Source organism: Hyperolius riggenbachi, chromosome 2, assembly GCF_040937935.1.
Source record: "Hyperolius riggenbachi isolate aHypRig1 chromosome 2, aHypRig1.pri, whole genome shotgun sequence".
Classification (NCBI taxonomy): Eukaryota; Metazoa; Chordata; class Amphibia; order Anura; family Hyperoliidae; genus Hyperolius; species Hyperolius riggenbachi.
Window position 1 is genome coordinate 207,115,778 of NC_090647.1, and position 21,233 is coordinate 207,137,010.

General features: G+C 41.8%; 1 protein-coding gene across 1 annotated transcript in view; it reads right to left on the reverse strand.

Annotated features, from left to right (window-relative positions):
* Nucleotides 1-21,233, reverse strand: part of NALF1 (NALCN channel auxiliary factor 1) — a 663,538-nt gene that overhangs the window by 614,663 nt on the left and 27,642 nt on the right. The window lies entirely within an intron of this gene.

Here is a 21,233-nt window from a genome sequence, read left to right on the forward strand (position 1 = left end):
AGTTGCCATTTATGACATGCAAATAAGATTATAAATATCAGGCAAAATATACACAGATCAGCCAAATCATTCACCGCCGTCCACCGGCCTTATTGGGTGTAGGTCCTCCTTGTGTCCTAACAAAGCTTTTTGCGTGTTAACACGGCTAAATAGCCGCGTTGACACATGAAGGCCCTTGTTAGTGTACGAGCGTAAACCGTTACACTCATAAAACTTTGCATGTGTGATATTGCGTACTAACTGCATAGCGCGACCATGCTATCAGTTAGCATAGTTTAGTGAATCAAGCTCACTGTATTACTTACCGGGGGCTTCTTCCAGCCCCTAGAAGTCTCTGCGTCCCTCGCCGCAGTTCATATGTGCTTCATTCTGATTTATGCGCCATTCACCTCACGTATCCTGTGGTTTCCCATAATGCCTCACTCCTGAATATGAAAATCATCTCTTTATGCCCCTGAAATCAAGGCAGTAAGTTCAGAGTCAAGGGTCTTGGGTGCTTGCTAGTTTTCACTGGTTCACCTGTTGTTGTTTCCATGTTTGGTAGGTACTATCTACTAAAAATGGTCAATGAGATGTAAAAACATTTGAGTTGATGCAGGATTATACAAATGTTGTATGCAAATTTATGCAGCGTAAAAATGGACCAAATTTTACCTCAGCAGGATTTGATTGGTTAATGTTCAAGCTGCATAGATTTGCATACAAAATTTGCACAATACTGCATTAACTCAAGATTATTTGCATCTCGTTGTCCATCCCTACTAACTACTACCATAAAAAAGCTCATGAAAGCTGCCATTTTGGAGATGCTCTGCCACAACTGTCTACCTACTTGGATTTGGTTATCAAAGTCCCTAAAATCCATATGTTTGGCCATTTAAAAAAAAAAAAAACATTAGTTTCATGTGCTGCCTAATGTACATCCTGCAACCCTTAACAGATGCTACTGTAACACAATATTGTATGTTTTGGACTATAAGATCCTGACCATACCATGACTAGGTTGAAAGGACAAAAACCAGGGGAAAAATATACTAAACCTGGCTCATCCATGGTGCATCTTGTGGATGTTCTCCTGCGTCCAGAGAATTCGCCACCGGGAGACTTGGGCGCAGGATACAGCCGGTATGACTTATCCTGCTGCTGCACAAGTTCCTGGCGATGTTAAATACCATTCCCCCTCTAGGTCCACGTGGATAGTGGGGAATGAAATAATTAGACTTCCAGCAATTGCTGGAGGCCAAATTACAGTGATTAAAAAGTAACTTCAGCTTCGTCTTCTGACGACACTGAAGTTACTCACTGTGCACCGCTATAGCCGTAATTCCTATTATGGCCTATGGTGGCGCCAGCTGTGCCCAAGTCTCCTGCGCTGGATTGCCAATGTTCCGTTCTTACCCCAATAATTGCATCCACCTTGTACCTCTTGTGTCTTTCTGTGTCCTCCTTTGTCCCACTTGTGTCCTCCTGTATCTCCCATGTGTCTGTCTCTGTCCCTCTTGTGTTCTCCTCTGTTCTCCCTGTGTCCTGCTCCATGCCCCTTTGTGTCCTTCTATGGCTTCTATTGTCCCCTTGTGTCCTCCTTTGTCCTCTATTGCCTCCCTCGTGTCTTCCTCTAATGCCCTTCTTGTTCCTGTGTCTTTGTTTGCCTCCCGCGTTCTCCTTTTGTCCCCCTGTGTCCTCCTTTATGTTCCCATGTCCTCGTTTGTTCCCTTGTGTCTTCGCTTTTGTCCCACTGTGTCCCCGTGTCCTCCGCTCCCCCTCCTCCCCCGTGCAGAGTAAGTTATTAGCAGCGGAAGCCAATCACATTTCTCACCTGATCCGAGGGTGCCCATGGCGATCAGAGACCTCTCCTTTCCCTCACTCATCAAGGGAACAGTGAGGGAAAGGTGACGTGACTGGTCGCCGCAGATGCCTTTAGATCAGGTGACAGATGCACCCACTGCTAATTATACTGCACAGAGCAGAGGAGGACATGAGGACAACAGAGGAGACAGTACAGGGAGTTCCTGACAACGCGGCTGGTCAGCCAGTTAATATCAGTGGGTGTTTGTAAGTCCGGGACACCTTGTATTTGGAATATAAGATGCAGCGACTTTTCTCTCCACTTTTGGAGGAGAAAAATGCGTCTTATTTTCGAAATAAATATGGCGATCTATGTTATTCACAGTACCTGTTAGTGGTTTTAATGTTGTGGCTCATTAATGTCTGTTACTCACTACAACATAACACATCCACCATCATACATCAGAGAAGAAAAACAGCCAACCAGAAATAGAGTGGCTTTGTTGTGTTCCGATCAGGAGATGTTCCTTGAGATCTTCTATGTGCTCAGAGAAGCACAGCCTTTGGCTTCAGTAGTGGACGTACGCAGAGCAGCTGACGTCAAACATTTTCTCTACGTCTCTGCTGAAGTCAGCATTGAGAGATGAATGGCTGGTATATCAATATTTATGGGATGATGTGGAAGATACAGTAATCCATAACAGGCAATCATTTATCATCTGCCATTACCATGTTTTCACTGCACAGCGTAAAGTTAAAATCTGATTTATTCCGAATCACCTCATTGCTTTTTATATAAATTTATTGCCGCAAGTTGTGTTACACATGCAGTGTAGGCCAGAGCTTCTGCACTTCAGTGGAGGGAAGAATGTAATTGTATGCAGTCTGTGTGTTTACATCTGTTGGACAGCATGGATTCCTCTGGCAGTGGCAGCACTGATGTGCCTTATGGTATTGGACATCATGGTATGTCTCTTCCCATGTCATGTTTGTCCATGTAAATTTGAAAACATGTTTGTCTATGTACTGAAACATCTTCAAGTATCTCCACTGGGAATGTCAGAAATCATTCAATAAACAGGACTGGATTTATAAGAAAAATAAAAAAATATTCTACTAGGTGATAAACAATTGTAACCTTCACCTATCTTATTGACACAGTGAAAATTGCTGGGAGGTTAGTATTATTATTTTTGATTTATATAGCACCCTCTTCCGTGGCGCTGTGCAACATAATACAAAGTATAACAATACAATAAAGCAATACAACAATTAACAATACAAGAGAATGATGGATTTCAGCTGACGCATCGAACAAATCAACTACAGATTTTTATATAGGGGTAGGAGATATGTACGCACATTACACAGCATTAAGGCCTCGTTCACATCATTTAGGGCAGATGGATGTGCGATCGGAACGCAACGCGTCCGATCGCACGCCATCTGCGCTACTATGCGCTGCGCTGCAGATCCCATTCATTACAATGAATGGGATCTGCGCTGCGATTACCAAAAATGCGTGCAGCACGCGATAGTGCAATCGCGCTGCCACGCAGCGCATATGATGGGAACGGTAGAAGGGCTGTCTATGCCCTTCTACCGTTCTTGCGCGTCGCACACTATACGCGCTGCCAAAATGCGTGTATAGTCTGAACGAGGCCTTAGAGACAAAGGGGAAAGAGAGCCCTGGACAGTCGGCCCTACAGGGTAAGGGAACCTATGGCTCGGGAGCCAGATGTGGCTCTTTTGATGGCTACATCTGGCTCACAGAGAAATCAGAGAAATCAGTAGGTGTTGATTCACTAAGCTACACTGATCAAGCAGTGCAGCTTAGTGTGGCAGCGCAAATAACATTTTCAAAGTAGTGCATTCTACTGCTGTAGCATGCACTACTAACTTACTCGCGCTCCCCCCAAAATGAACAGCTGCTCCAATTGTCCCACTGTGGACCCTGTCAGGTCCAGTAACTTTGTAGAGTGAGATCCCTGCACTTTGGCCCAATGGGCTGCCTGTCAAGTGACAGGTAGCCTAATGGGCCAATCAAAGTGCGGGGATCTCGTCCTACAAAGTGAATCAACCCCCAAGTCAGCGAGCTAATTGTACAAGCTGTTAGTTGGTAGGTATTTCTCCTGTCTGGCTCTCAGGGAAATTGCTGATGTTGCTGAAACCCCAGAGAAGCTGAAGACATGTCTGACACGCGTACCTTAAAAAAAGGGCGTCGGGGTTTAAACGATAAGCACTAATAGCGTTTATAAAAATATTGTGCTGTATTTCGTTTAAAAATAATGTTTTACAAATGTATACATCATTAAATAATGAGTATGAAATCGGCAATTGTGAAAACGTTAAGATTCAAAAGTGAAACTTATAATTAAGTTTCGTAAAAAAAACGATAATATATGTTAAATCGTTGTAATTGTATATTATTGTGAATAACCTTCATTTATTGTTTCTTCTTATAATTAAATCTGAAAATATTGTTTATAACAATGATATAAATATAACTAAGTTCGTAATAAGTGTGGTAAAATTTTACCAAAACTATACCTAACCCTACTCTCACACAGAACCCTCCCTGTACCTATCCCTAGACCCCCCTGGTGGTGCCTAAACCTAAGACCCCCCTGGTGGTGCCTAAACCTAAGACCCCCCTGGCGGTGCCAAAACCTAAGACCCCCCTGGTGGTGCCTAAACCTAAGACCCCCCTGGTGGTGCCTAAACCTTAAACCCCCCCTGGTGGTGCCTAAACCTAGGACCCCCCTGGTGGTGCCTAAACCTAAAACCCCCCTGGTGGTGCCTAAACCTAAGACCTCCCTGGTGGTGCCTAAACCTAAGACCCCCCTGGTGGTGCCTAAACCTAAGACCCCCCTTTGTGATCGCTTTATTGTGTGGAGAATAATGTTTTAAAAACAGTAAAGGATAAAATATATTACAAACATACTGATCGCTTTATTTTGTGAATAATAAAGTTTTACAAACAGTAAGGGATACAATTTTAATATGTTAACGACAATGATCGTGGGGAAATGTGGAAAATATAAATTAGCAAAAATGTAATGATAAAACGTTATTTTATGCGGGCGCCCTTTTTTCCCGGTGGGCGCCCGTCAAATGATAATTAATATGGCAGTCTATGGCGGCGCCCTTTTTGTCTACTTGCCTCGTGCGCCCGAATTTACTGTTTCCGTCTGACACTTCCAATGCCCGGAGGATAAACTGTATACACATAACCATGGCAACAGGGACATGAGCCCTCTCCCAGTTTGAAACATATTGTATCGCTCTCACTGAATTACAATTTAAAATATATGGGGCTTGATTCACTATGCGGTGCTAACCTACTTAGCACGTCTAAAGTCTTTAGGCGCACTAACCAGGGTGCTAAGTAGGTTAGCACCGGTTTTCTCAATCAGATCGCGCTCTAAGTACCGTGCGCAAAGTTTTACGCGCGCAAAGTCCTATGCGCGCACTAAGTCCCATAGGCTTTAATGGGCACTTTGCGCTCTGTGCAGTGCACGCGTAAAGTTTTACGCTCATAAAGTTTTGCGCACGTAAAGTTTTGTGCGCGAAAAGCTTGTTTAGACGTGCTAAGGGGGTTTTTACAGGCGTGCTAACAGTTAGCACCGCTTTGTGAATCAAGCCCATGGTGTTTATGGCTCTCTCAGACAAAAAGGTTCCTGACCTCTGATCTAAAGGGTTAAGGGATAGGACAATAGGTAGAGAGAAGCTGTGTATGAGATGGTAAAGTGGTGGTCAGTGGTCAAAGTGTCCTAAGTGAGAGTATTCAGAGAGCTTGTCTGAAGACAGAGGTGAATTTTAAGGTCACACCTAAAAAGGGTAAGTGTGGGTGAGTGGTGGATGTGTTGAGGGAGTGACTTCCACAGGAGAAGAGAGGATCGAAAGTGGAAGTGAGAAGAGTTGACCATAGAGGAAGACAGTAGAATATTGTTAGCAGAGCTGGTATCTGAAATAAGTCCATCCTAAATTTTGCCCGAATTCAAACTCATTTATTGCAGATTGGGTGTAATATATCCTTATTTGCAATGCCAAAATTATTCATTTGTTTTGTTGCTTGGTTTTCTAAAGTTTTCAAAACTGGCTTCCAATGTAAAGTGTCAGATGAAGCTTGGATAGAAAGAATAGTAATCTATGTTCTGTCCATTCCCCATCCCATCAGCACCCACATGAGTAAAAGTGGTGTAACAATAGGAGATTACAATATATGACACTGAGCTGGTATGTGAGTACTATCACCTATACAGAATATGCTTGGTGGTGCGCGATTGCAAAATACAAAAAAGACTCTCAATATGGACACTATCGCACTGCAACCCTAAAGAATGTCCTTGCACTTCAACATCAAGATTAAATGTCCATACAACTTTCAATCCAGTGTTCTTCAAGCAATAAACGTGGGCACTTAAAACTGCGTAGGTTCTTGTGTATTATCTACACCTCCACCAACACCCTTAAGACTGGGCACTCACCCTTATCCTAGACCCTCAGTTAGATGGGTCTAATGCGCCTTGGGATACTCTCAGGCGATCCCCAGCATAAAGCGATCCACTGCTTGTATATTGTGCAAGTATCTTCTCAGAGTATTCTCCTCAAAATAAAGCACAAGGCTCCCATAACAATAGGAGATAGATGCAGCGGATGAAGCAGCACCAGATTGCCTGGACCAGAGAGTAATACCGGGGCCCTCCTTCACCTTCTGTATTAGCTTTTCATTGGTGCTATGATGGTAATGCTCACCTCTATTTGTGCTTTGAATAGTAACAATCATTAACAAACTAAACCTCTCTGATGTTGCAAATGTATTTGGAAAAGTCTATAACAATTGCTATATAGAGAGTGATTGAGGGGGCCCAAAACTCACACTGGGGCCCAAATACAATTCCTTTAGGTACTTTTTCAATTACAGTGTTGGAAAGTCAATTTAATAGGAGGTGAAAAATGATCTATGAGAGAACTCAGGTGCAAAAGTTAATTGAATATAGGCCTGGGGCTCGTAGCTTTTTAGCTTTGACACTGTGTCACAGTGAGTCAGGGTGGAGTTAGGAAGTGAGTCTTTCACTGTGATCACAGAGCTAACCCTGCCCATTTACCCATGCTGCTGGCACATTAACTCTTTGAGGTCAGCACTACAGCCCTATAGAGTCTCATCAATTCATGGGCCAATATGACAGATGAGGGTTGCAATCGTTTGTCACCTAGAAGCAGATTTTTTTTTTTCTGTAAATTCAGCTTATACTTGCTAAATCACTTGTGGCATCCCCACTGTCATCCCCAGATGCTTGGAAATACCTTAGTAAACCAAGACATATATATGAATCTGACAATCTGGGATTCCACAATAGCTGTCCAGAGTATTAGGAGAGTCAGCTAAAGTAGTTACAGTCTGGTTTTGTTTTATTTTTTTTTGTTTGTTTTTTTTTAACAATGAAAACATATTATATTATCTGTTCCAGAATTGAACCTCAAAATTGTACTGGTGCTGTCAGTAGTGTCACTACATAAATATTTGTGGTCTATCTGGTTTAGTAAAGTTTTGACCCTACATCCTAAATGAACTGGTATGCTGCTGGGTGGGAGGTGGTTCCGTTAGCATGTTTGCGTAACAACTCCTCAGTTTAAAGAGAACCCGAGGTGGGATTCAATTATGTTAGTGGGGCACAGAGGCTGGATGTGCACACTAACACCAGCCTCTGTTGCCCCATGGTGTGCCTCCATGTCCCCCCTGCACGCTGCTATACCCTCCGCAGTGCTAGCGACACACAGCGTGTTGCCAGCACAATGTTTACTTATGCCGTGTCTGTTAGCGCCGCTCCCTCGCCTCCTCAGTATTGGCGCTACCCGCCAAGTCCCTTCCCTCCCGCTCATTGGAGGGGAGTGACGCGGGCGGGTAGCGCCGATACAGAGGAGGCGAGTGAGCGGCGCTAACAGACACGGCGTAGGTAAACATTGTGCTGGCGACGTGCTGTGTGTCGCTAGCACTGCGGTGGGTATAGCAGCGCGCAGGGGGGTCCTGGAGGCACACCATGGGGCAACAGAGGCTGGTGTTAGTGTGCACATCCAGCCTCTGTGCCCCACTAACATAATTAAATCCCACCTCGGGTTCTCTTTAAAGAGAGCCTGAGGTGGGCTCATATAGTTAAAAAAAAACCTAGGCTACCTGATCTGGGTAGCAGGGCGGATCAGGTAGCTGCAATGCTCACTGCACTCTGTCGCTCCTGAGGCCCGCATTGCCCCACTTTCACTTTCCTGGCCTCTGGGTCACGACACTGGAAGGAGAGAGCTCTCGCAAGTGCCCAGGGAGGCGGGGGACCGGCAGGGGGTGCAGCCAGGGAAAGAGAGCTGCCCAATGGCAGCTCTGGAAAGACTGCAGGAACGCCCCTAGTGAGCATTTGAGCAGGGAACCCCTCTTTCCCATTACCCTCCAATATAGTGACAAATATTATTGCTAATTTCGGGAAGGCCATAGCACAGCGGTGGGGGGGCTATAGCGCAGCGGTGGTGGGGAAGAGAGCAGCGGCGGGACGACACAGAGGCATGTCATGAGGCTGGTAACATGCCTCTGTGTCCCATCTGACCCCGCCGCCCCCACCACCGCCACCACCTTGGGTTCTCTTTAAAGCTCAGTTCACACTTGTAGCAGATGCAAAACTGGATCCCTTGCGCATCCATGCTGTCCATTTTGCATCTCCTGCACTCGTCTGCTTCAATCACAATCGCCAATACTCAAATGTCCCCAAGTTCCGTCACTGCTGACTCTTCCTCCGAAAGGAGACCGGAGACAGGAAGGTACATGGAGCTCTCCACAGGATTACAATAGACCAATTCTACTTAGCAACAGGGAGAATTTTTAGTGGTCCACCATGAACCAATGAGAATCCTCCCTATTTCTGAGGATTCTTATTGGTCTTTTGCAACTCAACAGAGATACCAATACTTCTGCCAGCCGCCGGTCTGTTTCCTGGGACCAAGCAGAGGAGTCAGCTACGGGGGACACATAAGTATTTGAGTAATCAAAGCAGATGCAGGAACCAGTCTAGTGAGAACTGACCTGTCCCTTTGAGGAAAAATGTGGCAAGGGCGAACTCTGCATTCCATTTAACACAATGTGGCAAAATTATTCAACAAGTGGAAGCGGATCCTATTTTTAACATTGGGATCTGATTCCTGCGCTGAGCGGAGCTTAAAAAAAGTAGGAAATGGGTATGTTGTTCTAATAAATGTGAACCCAGCCCACAGTGTACAACTGTTAGTTAGGTTGGTAGGTAGGTGGAGCGTACAGGACAAGGCAATGAAAATACTCCTGAGAAGAAAATGGCTACAGTTACTTTATTTTGATTTTAAATATGCCACTGCCCTGCTGTCATGTTAGTGTGTGGAATCAGCAATATCTAAACCATGCACACATAGCATATACCTGTAGCCAATGAACACAGCACACCTCATTTGCATTCTTATACTACATCATTGGAAAATACAGTACTAGAGGCAGAGGATCTGCACAACAGTCAGGCAAGTAGAATTTTCAAATGAGAGCCAGTGATGACACCTTTCATATTCCTCTCAGGCCACATTTATTTAAGGCACAGTGAGGAAGCCATCAGGCAAAGGACACATACAGCATGATAATGGCTAGGTTTAGCAAGGTAATGCAATCTGAGCACAGAGTGTATACCACTAGACATAGCAGTATGCATTGATCAATGTACATCCAGCACTAGCAAGATACACGTAAACACAGACCACAGCAGGATACAGTGGCCAGGATTTCACAATCACTGCCAGAATGAAGATTCAGCAACAAAAATACAGTGAGGATGAAATCATACATTGTGGCAGAAAACAGTATGATCCGGATATAAGAATGCCAGCAGCCACTGGGGAATAGGGTATGGACCGGTCCAAACTGCATCAGCTGCATTGCACTATAGCACAGAGGACATCAAATGACAGACAGGTGTAATGGATCTCTACCTGCTTATGGACCATTTCACACATTTGATGCAATTTTGTGTGTGCTGAGGTCTAACCAGCCCTGCACATGTTTACAGACGAATGGTGTGTAACACAGAAACATTTTGTGCATGTAGTGCTGAATGCAAACTTTTGTAAAAACATTGAAGCTGGTCTGAACAAGGAACTCATACTTAAAATGTACCTTTTTTGAGGGACACTCCCTTCTTTAGGAACCAAATCCCACTGACCCCCCCCCCCCCCCCCCCTTTGCCTCAGATGCCCCTATTTTCTGTCGAATGTGCAAATCTGTATAAATAAGTGTATATATCTAATTAAAAGAATACTTATTTTGGGCATAAAATACCCCTGAACTGAGAGGGGGTTTGATTAATAAAGGTGCCATTTTGACTTTGGTGTTGTGACATATGTCACAGCACCATCTGCACCTTCCAGCGTTTCCTGAGTCCCCCGCTCTAGTCAGCCGAAACATTCGACTGACTAGAACATTGAGTATGCACGGGGAGGATATGGCAGTTATCCTCCTTAGGAATGCCCCCTTGTACTGCCATACTTGTACCACCGTAATTTTAGTCAAGGAAAAAAAAACACTGAACAGCTCATCTACTCCCGGTTCTCTTCACTGGTTTTCTGCCCTGTCACTTCTTCCTTTCCTCCGCCAAGTACTCTCGTAGCTGCCGACATCTTCACTGATACAGCGCTGACCTGGTTTTCGAGATACGAGAGGAATGCGGTGGTAGAACGAAAGACAGTGGAAGGAGCCAGGAGTAGGTGAGTTGTGCGGTGGGGTTTTTCTTAACAGGTCTAAAATTATGCGGTACAGGAGAACTTTAACTTTACAGTTTGTCCAACCCCTTTATTATTGTCTTATTTTCAAATGTTATTATTAAGGGAAAAAGAGGGAAATAGAAAGGATCAGTGTGATTTGGGAAATTTAAGCTTATATATGTCCAAGACTTTATTTTTAACAATGCCTCTCCCTCTCCTGCCTATCTGTGTACACCTAACCCCTGAAAACCTCCTCTGTAGTCACCTTCTAGGGTCCTCAACTGCAGCGTCACACCCAAGCAGACGGCCATGGAGCCCAAGCCAACCGGAGCTGCTTCAGCCCAAATCAGTGCTGTATTCTCATCAAGGACATATAAGGAGATGAGGAAGGCAGGGGGGGGGATGAGGGTTGTTCAACTGGAACTCCCACCTCCCATCAGATGTCTAGCAATGTAGAATGATTACAATGATTAGATTTAGTATATTTGCTTGACACAGTATTTCATTTCAGCATTCCTCAGTAAACCACAGATGACATGGCATCAGAAATAATACAGGTGATGAATGTTCTTCTACACCCAGCACCTATATTAATACAGCCTTTAGAAATTAGGGGATTCGGCTGTTGGAGATAATTAAGCCTGAGCACAAAGCACCACATACAAAGACAATAAATAAAGCACTGTGATTTATGTACCGTGGTGTAAGCAAATACTGAAATTACCTCTCTATTTATTAACAGCTACGCAGCTCTGCTATAAGGTAAAGACAAGTAGGCAAATCCAGAGGTGTTTATTGAAACTGTCAGGCTTCAAACTGGGAGGCAATAAAAACACAACTCAATATCAGAAAACGTAAAATTACCTATTCAGATTGTTTAATAGACTAACAGCTAGGATGTTGTAAAAAAGTAGAAATTGTACACTTATTACATTAAATCCAGATTTATAATTAGCTTTACAACGTATGATTTGTTGCTGAGTTGTAATTCACTGTGAAAAGTAATCACCGCTATTGGAAGGATGACATTATGTATGAATTTTTTAGAATTATTGATTTCTGTAAGTAAGGGAGGCAGGGGGTAATTTTAAGCCTATATTTCCCACAATGCAACTCTTCACAGCCTTGCCTTCTGTACCTAGGAGCATAGGTCCTTTTACACTTAAAGGGCCACTATCGCAAAAAAATCTAAAATACTGTACGTGTAAACATATACAAATAAAAAGTATTTTTATTTCAGAGCAAAATGAGTCATAAATTACTTATCTCCTATGTTGCTGTCACTTACAGTAGGTAGTAGAAATCTGACAGAACCAACAGGTTTTGGACTAGTGACTAGTCCATCTCTTCATGGGGGATTGATTCTCAGCAAGGCTCGTCGAAAACCTGTCGGTTCTGTCAGGTTTCTACTACTTACTGTACGTGACAGAAATATAGGAGAAAAGTAATTTATAGCTGATTTTAATCTGGAAGAAACATACTTCTTATTTGTATGTGTTTACATGTATTTTAAATTTTACGATTTTCACAATAGTGGTCCTTGCCCTCAGTTGTAACTGAAAGGCAACCGATTTTCAAAGTAATGCCCATGTTTTCCTATGGCTCAGTTATTTCTATACGAGTTTTAACTGAAAGCTTTTTCACAATGCGCTGCTATGGAAAAGAAGAAAAACAAAAAAACACCAACGCATTGAGTGTAAAAGGGCCCTTAGGCTATAGACACACTGTGAGCTCTTTCTGAGAGCTTTTCTGACCCTCAGCACTTTCTGGACGTTTAAAAAAAAAAATCCTATTGACATTAAAATCACAGTTAAATTGTGGTAAGATCGCTGCGATCGCAATTTAAAAAAAAAAAAAAAAGTCAATGGAAACAGTTTTAAAAACAAATGCTCAGAAAGTGTTTAGGGTCAGAAAAGCATTTCATTTTTGCCCTACTTCACGAAAATCCCATTGGTGTAATGATATATATATATATATATATATATATATATATATATATATATATATATATATATATATATATATAGTCCCCGATTTACGAATGCCCGACTTACGAACGACCGGCCGATACGAACGGCATGGATTCTCTGTTTCCATGGGAACAAGTCAATTTTTTTTTTCCAAATTAGACTTGTAGTTTTTGAGAAAATCAATTTTGAAAAATTCAAGGAAAAAATGGCTTTTAAACTTGTATAAGCCATCTTTCCCCGAATATAAGACACTGTCTTATATTCTTTTTGGGGAGAAAATTAGTGCTAGGGCTTATTTTTGGGGGTGGGAGGGGCTAGACGCTGTGTGTATGGGGAGGCTCTTACCGTACCTCCCTTGTGGCTGCGTCCCCCTCCGTTCCTAGTAATTCCTCCGGTGGCGGCGGCATTGTAATTCATCTGTGAGGGCGCCCTTTGACCCTCACGCAGTACGCTAGGTCGGGTTCTGCGCTGGCACTCTCTACCCTGTCATCATGTGCGCCCGGCTGATGCGTCCCAGGCGCACATTGATTCAATGTGCGCCTGGGGCGCATCAGCCGGGCGCACATGATGACAGGGTAGAGAGCGCCTGTGCAGAGCCCGACCTAGCGTACTGCGTAAGGATCAAAGGGCGCCCTCACAGATGAATTACAATGCCGCCGCCGCCACCGGAGGAATTACTAGGAACGGAGGGGGACGCAGCCACAAGGGAGGTGCGGTAAGAGACCACACACATCCCCATACACAAAGCGTCCCCCAGCTAGGTCTTAATTTCGGAGTAGGGCTTATATTTCAAGCACGCTTGAAATATAAGGTAGGCCTTACTTTCGGGGTAGGTCTAACTTTAGGGGAAATACGGTAGGTACAGAGGTGACACAGAGGGGGTCACTGGAGGCACAGGGGGCACGGAGGAGGTACAGGAGAAAGAGATAGCACATTGTTCCGACTTAAGAACAGATTCAGGTTAAGAATGAACCTACAGTCCCTATCTTGTTCGTTAACTGGGGACTACCTATACATATATATATATATATATATATATATATATTACTGTCCTTTCTACAGAGTAGCACGCGGTAAGTCATCAGATTCATTATGGCATTCAATCTGGTCCTTACATTTTGTCATACATATTCAATGGCAGGCACCATTGCCCTTGTAATTTATCCTGATTATTACAAAGCATATGTGCTGAAATTCATTATAGGCGATGACATTCCGTGAACTGTATAGCTAAAGTATATTAATGGCAGCTGCAGTGAAAAGTATTACAGCTTACCAGAATAAAAAATCTTCATTTGAGAAATCTAAGGATGACAACGTAATGTACAGTAGTACTGGTATTTTAGATCGCTGCCATATCAGCAACTTTATTAAGGGATGTATGAAGCCATTATGTCAGTATATTATCTCACTCCAGCCACTGCGGTGGTTTAATAACAATTTGTTCGGTGTGGAACAATTGAATTTTCACACGTATAGTCTGGGAAAGGAGAATCATTAGGAATTATGCATTACTTGGAAGATAGATGGATACTTGTTTCCATTATCTGGAGAGACAAAATAAGGATAGGATGTAACAGTACTGACTTTGCATTTACAGTGATGTGTGAAGGATATATATGCAGACAGTGACAGTTTATTCTTTTACTCCAGCAGCAAAGCGTTTACTCTGAAACTCATAACATAGATGTTAATTTTTCAAGTTGTGTAGTGTTTATAAAAATGGCAGGATAAAGATCTTTAAACTGCATTGTATGTGAATGATAAGTGGGTTTGAAGGCCCCTCCCTTTTTTAACATAGATTATTTCTTTCACATGAGACAATTTTCTCTGCTGATCTCTGCTTAGACCATTTTTATATCTGTAACATAAAAACTAAGCAAAACAAAAAAGATATTAATCTGATTAGAGGAAAGCCTATGGTTAGTCCAGAGGCTTCTCACGTCCTCCTTTACTCCCAACGTTGCTTGACCCTCTACGTACAAAAACATACGCAAGTACGGCTGCACTTGCACAGTAGCACGGAGCTACATGTGCAGTATGGCCGTGCTTGTACATAGAGGGGAGCCTGGCCATGAGAACATATCCAACAAGCTATTGGTGGAGATGTGCAGAGGGACCATTTGCAGAATCGGTTTGGGGGATATTGCCCTAATAATATTAGACTTGTTAATTATGACAATTCCATCAGTTGCTTCATCTGTTTGTATCGTGTTACCCTTGTTTTTAGAGCTCAGCAGTGTTTTTGCGGCCTTTCTTTGTGTGTTTCTGGTTATGAGCCCTGGCCAGCTTAGTCCTGTACCAGTCAGCGTTTACACTGGGGGTGAGAGTTTTCTTTGTATTTAAGAAAATTCTCTTCTCACAAAATATTACTAAGTTAAATAGGATAATTAAAAGTGAAACAATAATTTATTTTTAGAACTAACCCTATAACTTCCACTTTCCAAGCTCTCCTATTGATTCAGTATCCCATGCAGCTTTCCTTGCTAGATGTCCAAGTTTCACTTTCTTTTTGTCCCAGGGACCAACTTCCTGTTTCCCTTACAGTTCCGTACTCCTCCACTAGATGTCAGTGGCAAATACAAAGCTGCAAGGGAAGCCTTGATCTGCAGCAAGTACAGAGCTGCAAGGGAGAGGGGAAGATGGCCAGGAGGATGGCCGACTAGGAGAGGTAGTTACTGTATTATGCACACTTCAAAACAATCTACACCACAAACACTCTGCTTTACATACACAGCATCATCACATACATGCACTCTGCAAGCATGCTTCACTCTGCATCACATGCACTGCAACTCTGCACAACATACAGGGGCAAAAGTTGGGGGGGGGGGGGTCGGCCTATACGTTGTATGGCTTATATAGTATATATGGTATATGTTATAAGGATAGGATCTCCATGCTCCCCTCCAGTGACTGACTAAGAATTACCTTGTACTCATACTGTGCTGTGTGATCTGGTTTTCTTGTATTCCTGTATTGTCATATAGCTGTATGTCACCCCTAAATATTGTCTGTAACCTAAACTAATGTCCAGCGCTGCGTAATATGTTGGCGCTTTATAAATACAATAAATAATAATAATAATATTATGAGGTTTTATGAATTAAAATTATTCTATGATAGTGCTCACTTCATTTTTTTTATTTTTTTGAGGACAGTCAAGGAGGAGTCATTTAAACAGTGGAAGGATTGTGCGTCTTACCATGCAAGCACTCAATTCTAATCAGATATGTTTTTGTTGTAATCTTATCTCAGTCAGATTCTATTTGGTACATTGCCAACAAGAAGGAAGCTTGTCATCTCCCCTCCCACATTCCTACTCCTCACTGATTGTCTGAGGGAGGTTCAGAGTGAAGCTGCTAAAATATGATTGATGCTGTGCTCACATGTATTTATATGACAGTGCAGTTTCTAGGAGAAAAAAAAAGGGTAAGGGAGGAAATTACATCAGGATTGACTTCAGTCAGAAGAAGTAAAAATGGAAAATGCCAAGTTTTTCTTTATTTACTTTATAAAATTCACTGAAATCAAAATGTGGACAGTACAATACATATGATAGGTAAGTAGAACAAGTATTTATCTACTTATATGTGTTGTTGTTTATTCCTGGGATGGTATGGCTGTCCCTGCTGCTTTAACAAACACTGTCATTCATTTGCAAGCAATGGCCCTACCACTGCTGTGTGAAAAGTGGCAGTGAGACAATATCAATATTACTTGCATTGTTGATCAGGGGCTACTTGTAAAGCATTTTGTGAATTCTACGAGCTCACACATTTAACAGGATCAAAGGAAGAATTCATATTTCTCATTTTCTGCTCCCGCTTGTGTGTTTATCTCTATCACTGAAAAAAAATGTAAATGGTTTGTTGAAGGAAAACAGCAAAATTTATGTATGAGTAGATAACAGAATAACAGCCTTTAGCAAGAAATTGTTATTTTTAAACATATGTTAGTTATTGGCCCATGATGAACTTGTGATTTATTGTATTTCTCCATCATCCAACAGAATGCCTTTGCAGTTATCTTTCTCATTACAGGGACCAGCAAGTGATGGGATCATAATAAAAACTGACAATCAAACGTAGATAAAATGTGTTTGTACTAAGCTGGCAGCTGCCATATTTACTACGGTCAAACCTTGATAATCTATTTAGAAAGAAAGACAGCTCAACCACTTTAGTACAGGCATGAGCAACTTGACAAAAACTTAATCAGGAGGAATTCTGATGGCTGCAGAACTGGTATATGATCTTAAAGGAAACACGAGGTGAAAATAAACTGATGAGATAAATAATTGTACTGTATCTATCCTCCTTCTCCTAAAAATGACTTCTTATGTATCCCACAGTTTTAATCATTTTTAAATCTACTTTTTAAGTTTTTACAGTTTAATTGTCTCTGCTCAATAACACATGCAATGAAGTATGCAAGAAATAAAATCTATGAACTATTGACACTTTTTATCTCTTTCCTACTCTTAGAAACCATTTTCTGCCAGAAAAGTGTTTTATAGCTATAATTCCTTATCAGTGAGAGTTATGCTATAGTCCAACTCAGTCCCAACCCGGATACAAAATGTCACTTGCATACCAGATTTTTAGCTCTTTCAGGCAGAGAAAGAAAAAAAGAACACAACCTAGTTATTTGGGTGCTTGGTGCTGTACATACACATGTCTATCTCATCATGTCACATGTTCCTCGTGTATCCTTTAAGAATGCCTGACAGTTTTCATTTTAACCCTTATTGGGAAATAAAATCTGCTTTATAATAGATAGAACAGAACTGCAGTCCTTGATCCTAAAGTATTCATTTGAACTTGAAATCTTGAGAAATAAAAATTCAACTAGAAGTAAGGCTGTGTTCATTGAGCACTTACGGGTATTACTTATCATGACCATAATTGTGAACAACCTAGTTCTAGTTCTATATTCTGTTCCTGCTCTTTTCAAAAACATTGAATGTGAAAGTCCTCATGATGACTGAGATAGATGTGTGCCCATAGTGGCTGCTTCTGCCTTTCCTTACCACTCTCTGCTGTGCAGTATTAGTCTAAATGGGTTGCAGTTCTGGTAATCAGTAGGCCACATTGCCTACTGCTGCACAAGAGAAATGGAAACCAGAAGCATAACATGCATTGGCCATTCCAAATAGGGATCTCTCACTAGCATCCTAAAGACTTTCCCAAAGGCAGGGCACACACTTGGCCCTGCAATTTCATGGGCATATTTTATTTTTCCAGTTCTTCGCAATTAATAGCATTTTAGTTCATGATTTCCACATGATTTTTAATTTTCCTTTGTGATTTTTTTTGTTTTGTGGTGAAATACATTGAAATTGGAAATGAGTGATATCCAAAAAAAAAAAAAACAGAAGGTTGCCAAATTATTTTATGTGAAAAATATCTACAAAGGGAAAGCGGACACATGCAAAAAAAAAAGTATATACCTGAGTGACCATTGGCCTTAATGCTGAGTGCCTCAGTGTGCATTTTGCACTGCCCGGTAAAATACATGCGATTGTAACAAGTGGGTTACCTGACTAAGCAGTGTAGCATCAGAACATATGAGAAGATTATCTGACAGCTCTACCACTACCACCGATAAGGTAAAAAGAGTCCTTTCATTTCCACAGTGAAATTGTCTTTTTTGATTTTTATTCCTGCTTTACGGGACCTCTAAATCAAAAACTGGAAAGAAACAACAATATTCCCAGCATGGCATTCTAATGCTTCTACGGAAATTAATACATCTGACATTGCTGTAACTTAGCTTTGTGCTAGCTAACACGTTGGCAAAAAGGGGCTATCAAAATGACAGTTCCTTACTTTCTTCTTGGGGATTACTGGAGAGAAATCAACTCTGTGACAGAAAATATCAGACTCACATCCCACAGTAAAACCTCCATTTAAAGCTGTGTTTGAAATCTAAATATCTGTATATTAAGGCCTCTTTCCCACTAGTACGTTGCGTTTTAGGGGACGTTATAGGTCGCATAACATGCCCCTAACGCAACGCCTGGTGGTGTTGCGTTTTGCAGCTCTTGGTGCGCCTTTTTTGTGCTATGCGATGCGAAGACCACGTGATCCGCATCATGTGGTCCCGCCAGCCAATCGCTGCACAGAGCGGACGCTCCAGGAAGTAAACACTGCACACGTCACAAAGTGCAGTGAATAATAATTAGCCATTCACCTGGCCGCTCTCCCCTCCTCCCCAACATTACTGAGCATGTGCAAACAGTCTAACACGGCTTAGCCGCGTATAACGTACTGCATGCAGTACTTTCACTTGACGTGCAGCGTTACAATGTAATGCAACATGGGCACTGTGAACAGCCCATTGATTTTTCATTACTGCGCGGTGGGCTGCTTTACAGGCTGCTCTAACGTGCGCCTGTAACGTCCCACTGTGAAAGCAGCCTAAATCTACAGCACTTATGAGGCAACCCTTAGGGCTTGTTCACATCTAGGGTGGAATTTTTTGGCCTTATTTCAAGTGCTGGCGATTTTCAAAATTGCCCACAAAATCTCTATCTTGCGCAATGAATCTCTATGAGAAGGTTCATATCAGTGCGTTTCATCTGCTTTGCGCTCCGTAAATTGGTGCCTGTACCATTTTTGGGGTGATTTTGCTGTAATGGAAGGTATAGGAAGAGCGCTAAACGCTCACAAAATCGCTTTAAGCGGCAAATGCATTTGCATTTTTAAGAATAAATACATTTTATTTATTATTTTCCGGGTCAAAGAGTTCACTTCCTGACTGATGTCAGGAAGTGAAAAAACGGAATCGCTCTGCAAAAGCGCTTACAAAAGCACTTTACACAAAATTGTAGCACGCAGTGGAGTGCCGGGAGGGGGAAAAAAACGTGCAAAAAAAACAAAAATCGCTGCTGTCAGGCCTAAGGCCTAAGAGTGTTGGATGTTTCAGATTGCAATTCTGTTATGTTGCTGCCTGGTGATTTGGGTGCATTCATTTTGCAGCTTCAACCTCTTACTACTAAACCCCCTTAAAAGACCTATTTTTACTTGAAATCCCAAATTACCCTAAAAGTGGCCACACACGATAGAACTGTTTTATGTTTTTTTGATTTGAGAATAATGAACAAACATGGTTATGTTTCAAGTATTGTTTGAAATATTGAAAAATGTGTCATACACAGGGGTTCAATGTCTCCCAAATTAAAAAAAAAAAAACATCAAAAACTCTTTCCTACACAATTCAACTTGATGAAGTATTGATCAAAAATATAACTAATAAAAAGAGTTTGATGACATTCTATTTTTCAATACAACATTTTTTTTTATAAAAACAGACAGGAAAATTGAACAGTTTATTGTATCTGTGTAGCCACCTAAACACTAATTTAATTATCTGCTCTTTCCTCAACCCTAAACTTTTCTCTCTCTTTTGCATCATACTACCTTAATGGACAACTGAAGCGAGACCGATATGGAGACTGCCATTTTTATTTCCTTTTAAGCAATACCAGTTGCCTGGCTGTCCTGCTGATCCTCTGCCTCTAATACTTTTAGCCATAGACCCTGAACAAGCATGCAGAAGATCAGGCATTCCTGACATTATTGTCAGATCTGACAAGATTAGCTACATCCTTGTTTCTGGTGTTATTCAGACATTACTGCGACAAAATAGATCAGCAGAACAGTCAGGCAACTGGTGTTGTTCAAAAGGAAATAAATATGGCAACCTCCATATACTTCTCACATCAGTTGTCCTTTTAAAGGATACCCGAGATGACATGTGACAGGATGAGATAGACATGGGTATGTACAATGCCTAGCACACAAATAACTATGCTGTGTTCCTTTTTTTCTTCCTCTGCCTGAAAGAGTTAACTATCAGGTATGTAAGTGGCTGACTCAGTCCTGACTCAGACAGGAAGTGACTACAGTGTGACCCTCACTGATAAGAAATTCCAACTATAAAACACTTTCCTAGCAGAAAATGGCTTCTGAGAGCAGGAAAAAGATAAAAAGGATCAATAGTTCATACATTTTAGCTCTGGCATACTTTAATGAATGTGTCATTGAGCAAAAACAATAAAACAGTTAAAACTTAAAAAGTAGATTTAAACATAAAATAAAACTGTGGAATATATTTAGGAGAAGGAAGATAGATACAATTGTTTATTTAATTAGTTTATTTTCACCTCAAGAGTCCTTTAAGTGTACCTGTTGTGATGAATACTCTGTTATATCCTCTACCATGAAAGCTGATGAAAGCTTATTTGTTATAACCAATTCTTCCCTCACATGCACTGACTACGTAAATGTAATAACATCCCAATGCTAATAGTTGTCCCTGCAGCTCAGATCAGCTGTGTGTTCTGTCTGCTCATGATTTGATCATTTCTCTTGAGCCCCTCCTCCCTGCCAAGTAATGTTGTCCTCTCATATGTGATTTTATACAAGACGCAGAGCCATTCCAACCACATGCAGTAAGTGTCATCATTTGCACAGTCAGCTGTCATGGAGGAGCTGAGCTGCAGAACTGACTACTCCAAGAGGCGGACTTCACTGCAGCTTTCCTCTCTCTGTACTGGAGGGAGAAAAGGGTTACCATGTCAAAAATGGCAGCTTTTAGCTTTCAATACACACTTATGTTGGAAGATTTAACTTGGCTTCATCTCCATGGATTCATTACAGAGACACCTAAACCCAATCATCACTGCCTCCTACCTCCTTTAAATATCCCCAT